At 33.9% G+C, this 15,134-nt stretch overlaps 1 protein-coding gene across 1 annotated transcript in view; it reads right to left on the reverse strand.

The window, feature by feature from the left end:
- LOC127864683 (uncharacterized) overlaps positions 1 to 15,134 on the reverse strand; it is a 335,102-nt gene that overhangs the window by 319,813 nt on the left and 155 nt on the right. Inside the window, exon 2 of the mRNA XM_052404560.1 lies at positions 5,618 to 6,117. The gene's annotated coding sequence lies outside the window, so the exon portion shown is untranslated. The remainder of the gene's footprint in view (positions 1 to 5,617; positions 6,118 to 15,134) is intronic.

The raw sequence follows: 15,134 nt of genomic DNA on the forward strand, positions 1-15,134 counted from the left end.
ATGCAGGGGCATACACAATATTTTTGGTCTTCTCATAAATATATTAATTTTAGTACTAGACACATTTTGCTGTCACTTATTATTATTATTGTGATCAACGGAAATAACCACTGGTGAGGAGCGTCAAGCAGATCTGGTAAACGGAAGGGCATGCTTGAATGTAGACTGTGAAGAAAAGATAGCTAAGTATTACAATCATGTACATCCTAGTTCATGCATACAACTACAACCAAATTAAACACGATAAAGAGTAAACCACTTTACAGTCATATCAGATAATTGCTAAAAATTGTTCTTTTTATTGGTAGCTTAGGGTTAATACAAACAGTGCGAATTATTATCAGAAAACACAAGTGGGACAGCCACATTCATGCTTACAAGAAAAGCCTAGCAAGGCAACATTAAGGTTATACAATTATCTACAATATAACATGTCTGCGCATTTTAATACAATTACCTAACAAGGGCTGTTTGTGAAACATGCATGCCCCCCATATGGGCTCTCAGTTGTAGTGACAGCCATTTTGTAAATATGTTTTTTGTCACTGTGACCTTGACCTTTGACCTAGTGACCCGAAAATTAATAGGGGTCATCTGCGAGTCATGATCAATGTACCTTTGAAGTTTCATGATCCTAGCCATAAGCTTTCTTGAGTTATCATCGAGAAACCATTTTACTATTTCGGGTCACTGTGACCTTGACCTTTGACCTAGTGACCTCAAAATCAATAGGGGTCATCTTCGAGTCATGATCAATCTACCTATCAAGTTTCATGATCCTAGGCATAAGCATTCTTGAGTTATCATCCAGAAACCATTTTACTATTTCGGGTCACTGTGACTTTGACCTTTGACCTGAAAATCAATAGGGGTCATCTGCCAGTCATGATCAATGTACCTATGAAGTTTCATGATCCAAGGCATAAGCGTTCTTGAGTTATCATCCGGTAATCATTTTACTATTTCGGGTCACCGTGACCTTGACCTTTGACCTAGTGACCTGAAAATCAATAGAAGTCATCTGCCAGTCATGATCAAATTACCTATCAAGTTTCATGATCCTAGGCATACGCGTTCTTGAGTTATCATCTGGAAACCATTTTACTATTTCGGGTCACCGTGACCTTGACCTTTGATCTTGTGACCTGAAAATCAATAGGTGTCATCTGCGAGTCATGATCAATCTACCTTTCAAGTTTCATGATCCTAGGCATAAGCGTTCTTGAGTTATCATCCGGTAACCATTTTACTATTTCGGGTCACCGTGACCTTGACCTTTGACCTAGTGACCTGAAAATCAATAGGGGTCATCTGCAAGTCATGGTCAATCTACCAATCAAGTTTCATTATCCTAGGCATAAGCGTTCTTGAGTTATCATCCGGAAACCATTTTACTATTTCGGGTCACCGTGACCTTGACCTTTGACCTAGTGACCTGAAAATCAATAGGGGTCATCTGCGAGTCTTGATCAATCTACCTATAAAGTTTCATGATCCTAGGCATAAGCATTCTTGAGTTATCATCCGGAAACCATTTTACTATTTCGGGTCACAGTGACCTTGACCTTTGACCCAGTGACCTCAAAATCAATAGGGGTCATCTGCGAGTCATGATCAATGTACCTATCAAGTTTCATAATCCTAGGCATAAGCGTTCTTGAGTTATCATCCGGAAACCATTTTACTATTTCAGGTCACTGTGACCGTGGCCTTTGACCTAGTGCCCTGAAAATCAATAGGGGTCATCTGCGAGTCATAATCAATCTACCTATTAAGTTTCATGATCCTAGGCATAAGCGTTCATGAATTATCATTCGAAAACCATTTTACTATTTCGGGTCACAGTGACCTTGACCTTTTACCTTGTGACCTCAAAATCAATAGGGGTCATTTGCGAGTCATGATCAATGTACCTATGAAGTTTCATGATCCTAGACCTAAGCATACTTGAGTTATCATCCGGAAACCACCTGGTGGACGGACCGACCGACTGACAGACCGACCGACCAACGGACCGACATGTGCAAAGCAATATACCCCCTCTTCTTCGAAGGGGGGCATAACAATTGTTTATATTAATTTTGTATGAGAGAAGTTTTGCCTAACTGCTCCAGATGTATGTTGTTAAAAACAATAAATACAGAAGAAATGTAGTGAAGTAGTTTTTGGATAATTAACATGTATTAACTTACAAAAATGAGGTCTATGCCCTGCAGTGTTGTAACCTTCTAGCTCTTGAGCAATATATCAAAGGGAACATATAACGCTGCCATTTGAAAAACTCAGATATCAACAAGAACAGCAAATGAACGCAAAATCAATTCCATACATTACTGAAAAAACTAATTTCTTTGTCATGGGATGTATCGCCATGATTTAGTTGTATTATGCAGTAAACACAATGACCTTATTATTGTGTTATGCAGTGAACACGTTGGTCTCATTTACATGTATTTGTATTATGCGGCGAACATGTTAACCTTATTTAATTGTATTATGCAGCGAACACGAGAACTGATTATTGTTTTATGCAGGGCCCCACATCAATTTACGTAGATCATTTCTAAGGGGTTAAACAATGTATGATCATCATCATGCTTCTAAGTGTATAACAGTCCTGCAAATCCCTTTTACAGTAATATTTACCTCTACCTTTAATCTTGATTAACATCACAGGCATCAGGGTGTTATATTTTACTACACAATTGTACCACTCTTACCACACAGGCTTTTTTATTTAAATGAAGCACAAGACCACAAAAGCCAATAAGAAACATACAAATATTGCTACATTTATGAATATAATCAGTCAATATGTTAGGGTCGAATAGTTTAGCAAGACAGTATACAAAATAAAATAAAATTCTGCGACAAAATTTGATTTAATTTCCTTTGTTTAAATTATAAAGTAGTTTACTTAAGTTCAAATACATGTACTTCTTCAGAATGTGATTCAAACAGAAGAAAGGGAGAACAAACATAAATGTATGTTTCTCTCCTACCAGTTGATAATTTACAAATTATAATAAGTTTAAACAAAGTAAGAAATTTGAGTTGTAACCTATGTAACTATTTTTTATAACAGACAATGGGTATAATAAATATTCTAGTCTGATCGGGATATATGTCATTCCAACGTCATGGCATATTCACATTATTCAGGGATTGGTTGCAATATTTTACAATTGGTAGCATGAACCAATGATTGTTTTAAACATAAGTTATTGATTACAAATGATTGCAGGACACCTATTAAAGATTTCAGAATGCATTTTCTGTTTGTTTAAATGAATTACTCCGCGTATTTGTTAATGATTTTTATTTCGGAACAAGGGATTGCAAACTTTTAAATAATGCTATTGGATTTCTATCCAAAAACTGGTACTATGAGATTACTGGAGAAAATGCTCACATTCTAAAAAACATTTATAGTTCTGATGTTTATTCTTGAAAATGTATCTTCTTCACTAACAATAAATGCCACTTTTGCTCAGAAAGAACAGATACTGATGCTTAAGTTGTTTTTTTGTCTTTAATTTCAATCAGCATAAAGCCTATTTTCAAGTGCATTGTATATTCAGCAACAATGCAGAGTTCATTGACTTTTTATACTGAATAAAAACATGTTCAAGAAAAGTAAAACATTTCATTAAACACTCCATGTCTAAACAACAAAATAAAGGCAAAGTAATTGACATATCATGTACTTCCTAATAGTAACATCACAATCCTAGGATGGCACCCTAGCAACCCAGTGATTAGTTCCTATGTTCCAATCAATCTGTTATTTCATTATTTTTTTAGGAAAACATTTAATGTTTGTAATATTTTTTTAATAAATCAATAAATCAATAATGTTTTAGACTAATAAATAAAAACGTACTGATTTAAAGTGAATATTCTAAAAATTATTGGCATTTTATTTTACATGTGTAGCAAATTTAGCTAAATCTTAAACAAAGGCCTTTTTTCCAATCTATATATAATATTAATATTTTGTTAACAAAAAAATAAATTATGTGATAGCATTTTTAAATACAAAGAAATAACTCAAGATTAATCAGATACATGTATGTGGCATAATGTCCAAAATAAGTGGGTGGTTGAAGTTATAGGAATTTATGGAACTATCCAAAAAAGAATAACATGAAATATGTAGGGTCTGGGGGGTTCAAATATTGTATGCACTAAATTTGGGCTTTTTTTTAAGCAATTATATAAAGACTTCCTGACCAAAATCAAGGTAATATTACTTTTAAATCATTAACGTATTCGCATACACCAAAAAAGTTGTAGAATATTTGAAGGAAAACATACACATTTATACAAAAACTTGTGATGTGAAATGTCCAATGGTTACGAAAATTACCGAAAAACAGCATGTCGCAGTTTACAAAAAACAAATGACTGCACCCAAATATTTTAATGTTACTGACTATAACGGGTTGATACATGTATGATTTTGCTTCTCATTTAATAAAGTGACAATATCAAGGCAGACACACTTGAAATATGAAGGATATTCTGTCCTTTGGCCTACATGTATGTCTATCAATACAGTGTATATAAATATGATCGGCAACTTCCGAAACCAATCGGAAAATGTTGACAGGCAATATATGTTTTCAAAATTCTTATTTCTGCAAATATTCTACCACATAATGACATTTCTTGTGTATACCAATAAATAAATGATTTTCAAGCAATAGCACGTTGATTTCAATCAGGAACACTGTCTATAACCGTGAAAACAAATATTCCAATCTTTTTGGTTTACAATTTTTGTGATGTAAATAGCTTGCATGTAGCATGGAATTGAATGTTCTGTCAGATAAGTGTTTCGACTTTCTGGAGTGGGTGATTTCAGACTGTTTAATCCAACTAGAAAAGAGCTCTTAAAGTTAGTTAGACTCATGTAAAGTGAAGTAATAAAGAACCGCTTTTGGTAAACAACCCAAATGTGACCTCCCTTGTTGGATCATGCTACGTTTGGAAATGGAGTGACATATACGAGTAATGCCAGTCCAAGGGAGATAACTCAAAATTAATTTTTTTACCAAACTTCTCTGTTTGTCCAGGAATTATTACTTAATTTCACTTCATGGAATTGTAGAAGTTCTTAATGTCTTTATTAAACTGAAATACATACTGAATATACTTTTAGACATAAACTTAAGTCATAAACATGATGTTTGAGGTAAATATATGGAATTTATGAAATACTCATTCAAAATAATTTGACCACATTAATACTGGTGATAAATAACAGGCTTGATAATGAATTGCTTAGAACAACTTGCTATTATCTGGAATTAATAAATAATTGTCTTAAACTTCAATGTTCAACACAAATTTTCAACACACAGTATCAAATATGGATTTCTTCTCAATTGGGTAAGGACTGCAAAGACATGTCCAAATTTTCCTGTGGTTTAAAGGAAGATGTCGAAAGCCAAAAGTGGTACTTGAAATGACAGGCAACACACATTTAACAGCAGACAATGACGGATCACAATATCCCATACCTTAGAACTTAAACCATAGTTCAGCACGCAATCTGTGATTCGGCTGCATGCCACTGAGGCTGTGGCTGTTATATAAATATAGTTGATCTTACCTGACAAGACTTGGCTTGTAATTCTTGACTTGACAACTATCCCAGCCGCAGTCACTTCCACCTCAACAAGTTGGAGGTAAGTACAGGTCCAGTGGCTGACTTGAGTTCAATTCCTGCTGCTCACTTGACAACTATTCCAGCCGCAGTCACTTCCACCAAGACATGATGGAGGTCCGTACATGTCTAGTGTCTTGATTTAGTTCTGGTACCACTACTCACTTGACAACTATTCCAACTCAAGTCACTTCCACCAAGACATGATAGAGGTCCGTACATGTCTAATGTCACCTAGACACTGGATCTTGTCAGTAGATTTCCAGGATCTGATTAAAGTTCAATTATTAATTCTGCTGCTCAACAGAAACTATAACAACTACACTCACTTCCACATGGACAGGAAACAGGTTAGTAGATGTCCTGTGTCTGGCTAGAATTCCATTTATTCTCAATACCCACAGAACATCTTTCACTGGCTGACCAATCTGTCTCCAGTACATCAACTGTGAATATACAAAAACAAAAATGAATGAGATAATGAATCTGATTTTTTGTAATTAAAATTATTTGTAAAGAAATCCATTTTGTTCACTATATACATGTACTAAGTAGACCACCTGTTAGGGCAAAAAGTGCACCTAAAAGATAAGCAGGTTTTTGCAAAAATTCATACCTGTATCTACATTGTATTTATATTCTTTATTAAATACCAAACACTACTTTGAAATCATGAATCATGGAATAAAAAAATGTTCAAAATCTTATTGTGTTGAGTGTTGTTTTTTTCAAATGTTTGTATAGCTCGATTAAATAAGATTTGAACAAGAGCTGTCAGAGAACAGCGCGCTCCACTATTCGAGTGCTTGACAGTATAACGTAAGCCATCATGGGGAAATTGTTCATATTCAATAATTTATTAGACGATCTTTCAAAAATGAAAAAATAAATGTTTTTTTGTTTTTTTTTTTTGGGGGGGGTGGGCGGAGGGTTGAAAGGGGGTATAATGTGGGGTGTGGTCATTTATAAGACAATCTTTCAAAAAATAAAATCGGGGGGGGGGTAGGGGGGGGGATGAGAGGGGGGTATAATGTGAGGTGTGGTAATTTATTAGATGATGTTTAAAAAAAAAAAAAAAAAAATTGGGGGGGTGTAGGTTGGGGGTGGAAGGGATTCTAGGTAGGGGCATGGAGTATTGTTTGGGTGGAATCCATTGTGGTATTCAGGTAAGTGTTGTTTTGTAAAAGTAATAATAAAAGGGGATCATAAATAAAGAACTTATGGCAATTTAAGCAAAATGTTAAATTATCTAAGTGTAAAAGGGGCCATAATTATGTCATTGGTCTGCTTTCGTTTATAGGTTGGAGTCATGTTGGTAAACAAGTATGCAACATATAAAAGCAATATGTCAAAGGATATAGGAAATATTTGGGGTAGTACGCAAACTTTAATATAGTTTATCAATAATATGCATATTCTAAGTATAAAAGGGGCAATAATTATGACAAAATGCTTGATAGAGTTGTCTGCTCTTGTTTATAGGTTGGGGTGATGTAGGTAAACAAGTATGCAAAATATGAAAGCAATATGTCAAGGGACAATGAAAATAAATGGGGTAGTACGAAAACTTTAACATTTGCTGCATATTCTAAGTGGAAAAGGGGCCATAATTATGACAAAATGCTTGATAGAGTTGTCTGCTATTGTTTATAGGTTGGGGTCATAAACGGCTAATAAACGGTTTTATGAATCGCAATTGGTTCTAAGTTATGTAAAAACGCAATGCGGATAGGAATTGTGCCCTTTGGTTGACTCATTTTGCATAACGGGTCAGCCAATCGGGGGGAATTGTGCCAATAAGTTGCCCAATTTTGTGTAACGGGTCAGCCAAGCGTGCGCTGTGATCTGAGTCACGTTCACTTGACAGTTAACATTTCCCGCGCCTAGCGTGCCCTTCTTTCGATTGATTTTTTCTAGTAAATGTATGTCTATAATTAACACTTACACCGAATAGTACTAGTAGTGCTTATTTCACTGTTTACTGGCAGGTAGTAACATTTGTGCATGACATTGTTGATATTTTTAATTATAATTGCCAAAGTACTTTGTCATTGGGGATACACAGCGTTGGGACAAGAACCAATTAATATGGTAGCATATTTTTCATTTGACGTGTTAGACTTGTTTCAATGTTCAATGTAGATGTATTCATTTTAACATGCTATTTTCATTGATGAAGTAAAGTTTTCTAATGTTGATGTGATCGTTTTGTGACCATTATTATGGGTTAAATGTTATTTCGATTGATTTATTTTCTTAAGTTTGTGTTTATAATTTAGACTTTCACCAAAACATCGGTGAATACAGACCCATAGCACCTAGCAGAGTTGTCGTTCATCCGTTGTGCAAACAATTGGTGTAATGCGCTAGCCCACAGCGACACTTTAATTCGGGAAATTGCAAACTGATCCAATATGGTTGATAAAAAGTACGAAAGAAAGACGAAGTCAATAAAAAGCAATTATTGCTTGCTTAAATGGTACCATTCGCATGAGTTTGTGGTTTAGGTTACAATATACTAAATACTCGTTTCATGTAGGGCTGTACACTCTAAAAAAATATCATAGTTGACTCGAAGGCATGTTTTACTTCTTAAACTATTGTTCAGGTTTTATCTTTCGGAGATAATGGTAGGGCATAAATAGGTGTTCACGACCGAATCCCTGAAATATGATAAACTTGGAGACTTAAGTAAAGCCTTGCACTGAAAAAGGTTACATTCCACTAAGAAACGGCCGAAAAAAAAGTTGCAAAAACAGTCGATTTTGATTAGCGTCAAGTTCTTTTTTGGTTTGAACATGATATATCTTTTTTATTGAATAAATCGATTCCGCTTAGAATGGCCTTTAAGAAAAGGTATGGTTATGGGGGTCTCTATGTTCAAAATGTTGAATTTATTTTCGCTCAAAGTTGTCGCCTTTACATTGAATTATATAGGGAAACTATTTAGGATATTGTGACCTAAACGCAAACCTGGCCTAGTCACAAAGGAGCTGTATTTACAGAAAATCATCATTTTTGGGGTGGGGTATAACTAGAGCTGCAACGATTCGCCAACAGCTCGATTCGATTCGATTTCGATTTCAGACACTCCGATACCGATTTTTTCGATTCGATTCATCTTCAAACCTAGTTTAAACATATATTCACTATTATGCCTCAAAATTAACATTTCTGTTCAAATGTGACTTCAATAAAACACATAAAATGAATAGCAAAAGAATAGCAAATTAGGAATTTTAATATAAAAACTTCTCACTAGAAGATTGTGTTGATTACACAATAATATAAAAAATAAATAAATAATCATAAGAACGTATCTGGAATCAGTTGAATGGTTGTACTATCACGATTATACTTTTACCCAAAACCGCTATAAGCATGTCTTCCATTGTGCCATGACAGCATCACCTGTTACCTGTAGGCCAAATCACATTCTCTAATAAACTTAACAAAATTCCAACAGAAATAGAACTACTTTTCTGGCTCGCGACTTCAGTAGTTGCACTTGTGCGACATCTTAATCTTGCTAAATCAACGTTATGTTTGCGTTTGACATATTGCATTAGATTAGTGGTTGAGCCTGACTTAGCGTACACCACATCCGTGAAGCACAGTTTGCACTTTGCTTTATCGGTAGGGCTACCATCCCGAAATCCAAAATACTGCCACACTTTAGATTTTAGCTTCTTAGGTGCATCTGATAATTTCAATTTGTCGGCAACAACTTGTTCAGCCATTTTGACGCTTTTTCCGAAAAGTAGACTGTAACGCGCTTATTGATTAGATGACTAATGTAATAAGCGTCGTAATTACAGGTAAAGATGAAACCTTCACCTTCTTGTATCAATAGTCAGAATACATTGTGCTTTACGTATCTATGCATATATATGTATATATGTTAAAGCGGGTATATACGATTTTTATATGTGCTGAATTGTAAAATATTGATTCAAATATGTTATAATAACACACACTATGCAAGAAAAATGATACATTTAAGACGAATTTCATAAAATACAGCAAATACAAATTAGCGCCCCGAGCCGATTGTGACGAAGATAATTCGTAATTATTTTCCTACAATAACCGACGCATTCGTCTTTTTTGTAAGTGTTCATGTGTCGTATGAATCGATATCGCTGCAGAAATTTCAAATGAACCGTTAAACTGAATTTAGATTCACATCGTACATGCATGATATATATGCTGGCGAATTCGGCTGTACAGCCTTTTTCGATTTCAGAATTAAATATCTGGCTTATTTAGCATTTTTCGACACATGTTCTTCTTAACTTTTATTTTAGTTTATATTGAAATATATGTATAATAAGGTTTTTACACATTTTATATTTATTACTAAATATTTGACAAGATCGTATATACCCGCTTTAAAGAATCGAATCGAATTTGGTAGGTTTGGTATCGTAATCGAATCGAAGCATTTCGAATCGATTTTCGATGAATCGGATCGAATCGTTGCAGCTCTAGGTATAACACGTTTTGGCAAATGTCACGGAATAAATGCGTTTGTTTCGTGAATTTAAGGAGCATTGTCAGTTTTTAAGAAAAAGAATGCGTTTTCAGAGGAAAATAAGTGGACAAACGTACAAAAACTCATCTTGAGCATCTAAAATCGCAACAATTTGTGCTGAAAGAAATCATGAACACGTTTTAATAGTTGTTTACTTCTTTTTCTACATAGCTTGTCACAATATTCCAGTATTTTGACCAATTGTTAGTATTTAGGGTAATCGTTTTACTCCTGAACGCCCGTTATAAATCAAAGCTCCGACCGCAAAAGCCAGATGGCTTATCAGGCGTTATAATAAAATGCCTTTTCAAGCATTTCTACGTGAAAGATCGGTCTGAAATTTCGCATGCACATAGAAAATAGGTTTATTAGTATCGAGAAGTGTTTATTTTTCGCGATGTTAACAGTAAACCTTGTCTTATAGGTTACAATATACTAAATACTCGTTTCATGTAGGGCTGTACTCTCTAAAAAAATATCATAGTTGACTCGAAGGCATGTTTTACTTCTTAAACTATTGTTCGGGTTTTATCTTTCGGAGATAATGGTCGCTTTTACATTGAATTATATAGGGAAACTATTTAGTATATTGTGACCTTTAGACAGGTAAACTTTGATAAGATCTTGCAGTTTCAGTGTTCCTTAACCCTTGCATTGTTGATAACATTTTGCACCCATGGCCAAGAGAGAGCGCATTGCAACTATCAGCAACCCATTGGGTTATACTGACAAAAGCCCGCAAAGCGGGCGTTGACCGTTCATACATATGGAAATTTTGACATAAAATTACATAAGAATACCACATATGCCTGATATGGATACGTCTCAAAAAAATTTGCCACGCGACATATATTTTCGCGATGCTATTTATGACCTTGAACAAATCAAAAACACTTTGACATATGCTAAATCACATGTAAATACATACCTCAGTAAAAGTTATATCAATGACATCATAATTGTGTAGTGATTTGCACTAAATATTCTCGCATTATTTGTTTTTCTTCGCAACCGTTCCAGAATTAAGTCATTACTAAATCATCTCCCCTGAATGCTCTTCTTCAGTGGGTATAAGCCGAAGACTGGTTCACTACATATAGTGACAGTCTTTACCAAACACAATTTAGGTGAACATAACCTGTCTTTAATATATTGCCAAATCTCAGATTTCTGTCGAATTTATTTGCTTTGATCTTTTCGATATCTTATTGTTATTATTATCCTGACAAATCACAAACGCTTGTTAAAAAATTATTTGTTTTAAACATTATAGTTGGCATCTCTATTCTTCCAGTATTCTCGCAATATTTCAATAACGACACCCTACTGTTTATTTCTCAGAATATGTGACGCATTTTCCATTCGCTCTCAGAAAGCATTCTATACATAGATGGTGACGTCACTTCATTTTTGTCAGTAAGACCGGTGTGTACACAATGTCTCAGAAAGAAGTTTTACGTGTGATCATGAGCAATATTCTGATAAGTTGTCGTTGTTATCCACCAGAAACACATTTATTCACACAATTTAAAGATATTCCGATCTAACTTTTTAGTTGTTTAGCTTTAATTTTTAACGTATTTACACCTCGTCTGCTCGCACTTTACCGATTTCCCGAAAGGTTACATATCACTATAATTAGTTTAAGCCTAAAACCACAAAATCCGATACCGTTGGATTTCGTACCACAATCTTACGTAAAAAATCTTCCAGATTCGAAATCAACAAAAAACAAGACATTTATAAATTGTCTGCATTATTGATCAAATTTTAAGATATTTGTTGGTTTTCGTTTTTAGAAGCTGTTCTGCCAAGGCAAGAGCTGGGCATCACACAAGCCATTCTATCCATCAAAACTGACAGTTTTGGTTTACAGAAATCAACAAAGGAGGAATTCCTGAACTATCTAAATTTCCAAGCTATACACACAGTTATTATCTGTGGTGATCTTTATTGGTTCATTTGGTTTACTTGGATGGGACATGTGTGAACTTTTATAGAACTTTGAAAAGTCTATATCTGTCTATCTATAAACAAAATTCAGCTATGGCATAATAAGATCAGACAAACAATGTCAAGGATTGTTAAATTAACAATTTGAAGGCAATTATGCTGAAAAATATGAAATTCCCATCCATATTTAGTCCGTATATCGACAAGTGACTGCCAATAAATGTCAAACTAGTAATACAAAACTTACCACAAGTATGTAAAAGCACTAAGTACCTGTTGTGATCATTTTTAGTATGATAGTGTAATTCTAAACAGTAGTGTAATTCTAAACAGTAGCAAATAGCTTGTTAAGTAAATGCATAATGCATTTAATATGATTTCTATTCTATTGTGTAATTAATAAATTGGTTGTTACTTGTTAATCCATGATAAATGTTTTATGGCTAGTACAAAACCAGCATTGTTAATTTTGTAAAAGGTAATAAAATAACATCACTTTGTAATTTCATATACGTAAATATTCTTGAAATGTAGGTTGATGACAGTGTTTTAGTATTACATGTACTTATTTTGTAACTATTATTTTATGTGCAAATAAATGATGTGAAGTGTTTTGTATCTCCACACAATACCACATATCTTTTTATGTAGTATGTACTGTGTTATGTGATATTTGAATGTTTAAATAAAAAAATATGGATGATATAACATGATGCATTCTATAATTTGCATTCAAATTGTAACTATAGAGCTATTAGTGTATGCAGTTTAGACTGTGATTTAAGAATTGCTACAAAATGGCTAGCTTTTTAGTGGCGACAAAATTTAAACTATTCAACAATAGTTTGTGAAAGAAAATTAGAAACCTGCAAGATACCTCCTGTATTTATTAAATATTTTAATTTCAAAACAAGTATGTTGTTATGCTGTTACAATCCTGTCAAATTTGTCAATCAAAATTGATTTGACACATCACATGATTTTTATTATGTTAAATCAGTGTACTGTATGCTAAATGAAACTGCTTTAGCTACATTGTAGCTGTTAAGTTGATTTGAGACATTTGATGAAACAAACTGTTTCCTGGGTAGGACCAGGTCTATATGACATACCATGACATCAAAAGTCTACAAGACCTACTAGGTAGAACGAGAAATGTACTTCGACGTACAATTTTCACCGACCCTTGAAGGTTAGCCAATCAGAAGACATCTTACATCTGTTGCTTTTAGAGATATTTGACATTGAACATTATTATTATTATTATTTATATCAAATTATGCGACTATCGACCGCTTACTCATAGATATTGTGTTTATTTATTAAACATTATTATTATTATAATTTATACCAAATTAAGCGACTATCGACCCCTTACTCATAGATATTGTGCGTATTTATTGACCTGGTGTGGCGGAATTAACCTCTGACTTATGAAAATTATGGTTATCACAAAATATGACCAACCGCGGAGGTTATTATACATTATTTATCCCGTTATCGTTTGGTAACTGTTTGGTTACTGTTGGGAATTTCCTACACAGTAATGCGCTGGACGGTCGTGATACTCCGCCCCGCATGATCAATAAATACTCACAATATGCTGAATAATTTTAATTTTAAAAAAGGTAACAATTGAATCTTCTTCAAATTTGTATATAATCTATTTCAATGCATTAAATACTTGAAACTTCTATGTGGGTTTTTTTTTGCCATTCTGATATTTTTATTCATTTTGTCCTCAATTAAAAAATAGATTTTAAACATTTATTATGAATAAATCTGAAGGAAAAGCGGCTCAAGAGACAAGTGTTTTGATTGGCTGTTCAGAAAATTTGTAAAACGAAGTACAAACATGTATGTCGAAGTACAAATTGTACTTCTATGTACAAATATATACATGTTGTACTTCGAAGTGTATTTTATATTTGGATGTCGACATACAATTATTGTACTTCGACGTACATTTCTCTTTTTACCTTGTAGGTCTTCTTGACTTTCAACCCAAATGGCACGCCATAGTATGTCTTCAGGGTTATCTAAAGAAGCTCCCACTTAAGGGATCAATACAGAGACCTCCTAGTGACTAAGCCAGTTAGCAGACACCCCATCCACTATACCACAGCCACCGAACCAGCTTTAAATTCCTGCGACTAGAAAACAAAAAATATATAAGATGCTAGATCTTTAAGCTAGGGACATGTAACTCGTTTTAAGATTGATTTTTGTTTTGTTTTGGATGCATTTCTTAAAGGTGCCTTTTCACAGATTTTGGCATTTTTTAACTTATTCATTAAATGCTTTACATCGATAAATGTAAACATTGGATCGTAAAAGCTCCAGTAAAAATCAAGAATAAAATTAAAAAAAGGAAAAGAACATTGCCCGGACCAGGTTTCGAACCAGTGACCCCTGGAGTCCTGCCAGAGTCCTGAAGTAAAAACGCTTTAGCCTACTGAGCTATTCCGCCGAGTACACTTGATAAACGTATTTTATACGTTATATAAGCAATCTTCGTAGTTTCACAAAACTTAACGACAAAAACAGAACTCTCCAAATTATTCAATCGTTTCGCGTTGCAACGCTTTATAATTTTTAGGTTTTAAAATCGTCAAAAGATGCATATAATGGCTATATTAGACCATGGTAAATGTTCAGTATTACTGTTTCCTCACAAATATCATAACTAAAACGAAAATTTGCGAATCTGAAACAACTTTTTTCAATTTTGTCAATTTACCAAAGCGTGAAAAGATCCCTTTAATTATTGCAACAATTAAAATATTTTGAACACAATCATGTCCATATTTTATTTATTAAAAATACATGGTTATCAAAAAAACTTAAAAAGCTTTTGCCCGTAAATTAGGTAGCACCTATAATCATATTAAAGCTGATAGTTGAATTATTGCAACTATATGGGTCTCTATGGCAGCATTGGCATTAGATTTAGTGTAAAATAACCTCAAACATAAA

The sequence above is a fragment of the Dreissena polymorpha genome, chromosome 1, assembly GCF_020536995.1.
Source record: "Dreissena polymorpha isolate Duluth1 chromosome 1, UMN_Dpol_1.0, whole genome shotgun sequence".
NCBI lineage: Eukaryota > Metazoa > Mollusca > Bivalvia > Myida > Dreissenidae > Dreissena > Dreissena polymorpha.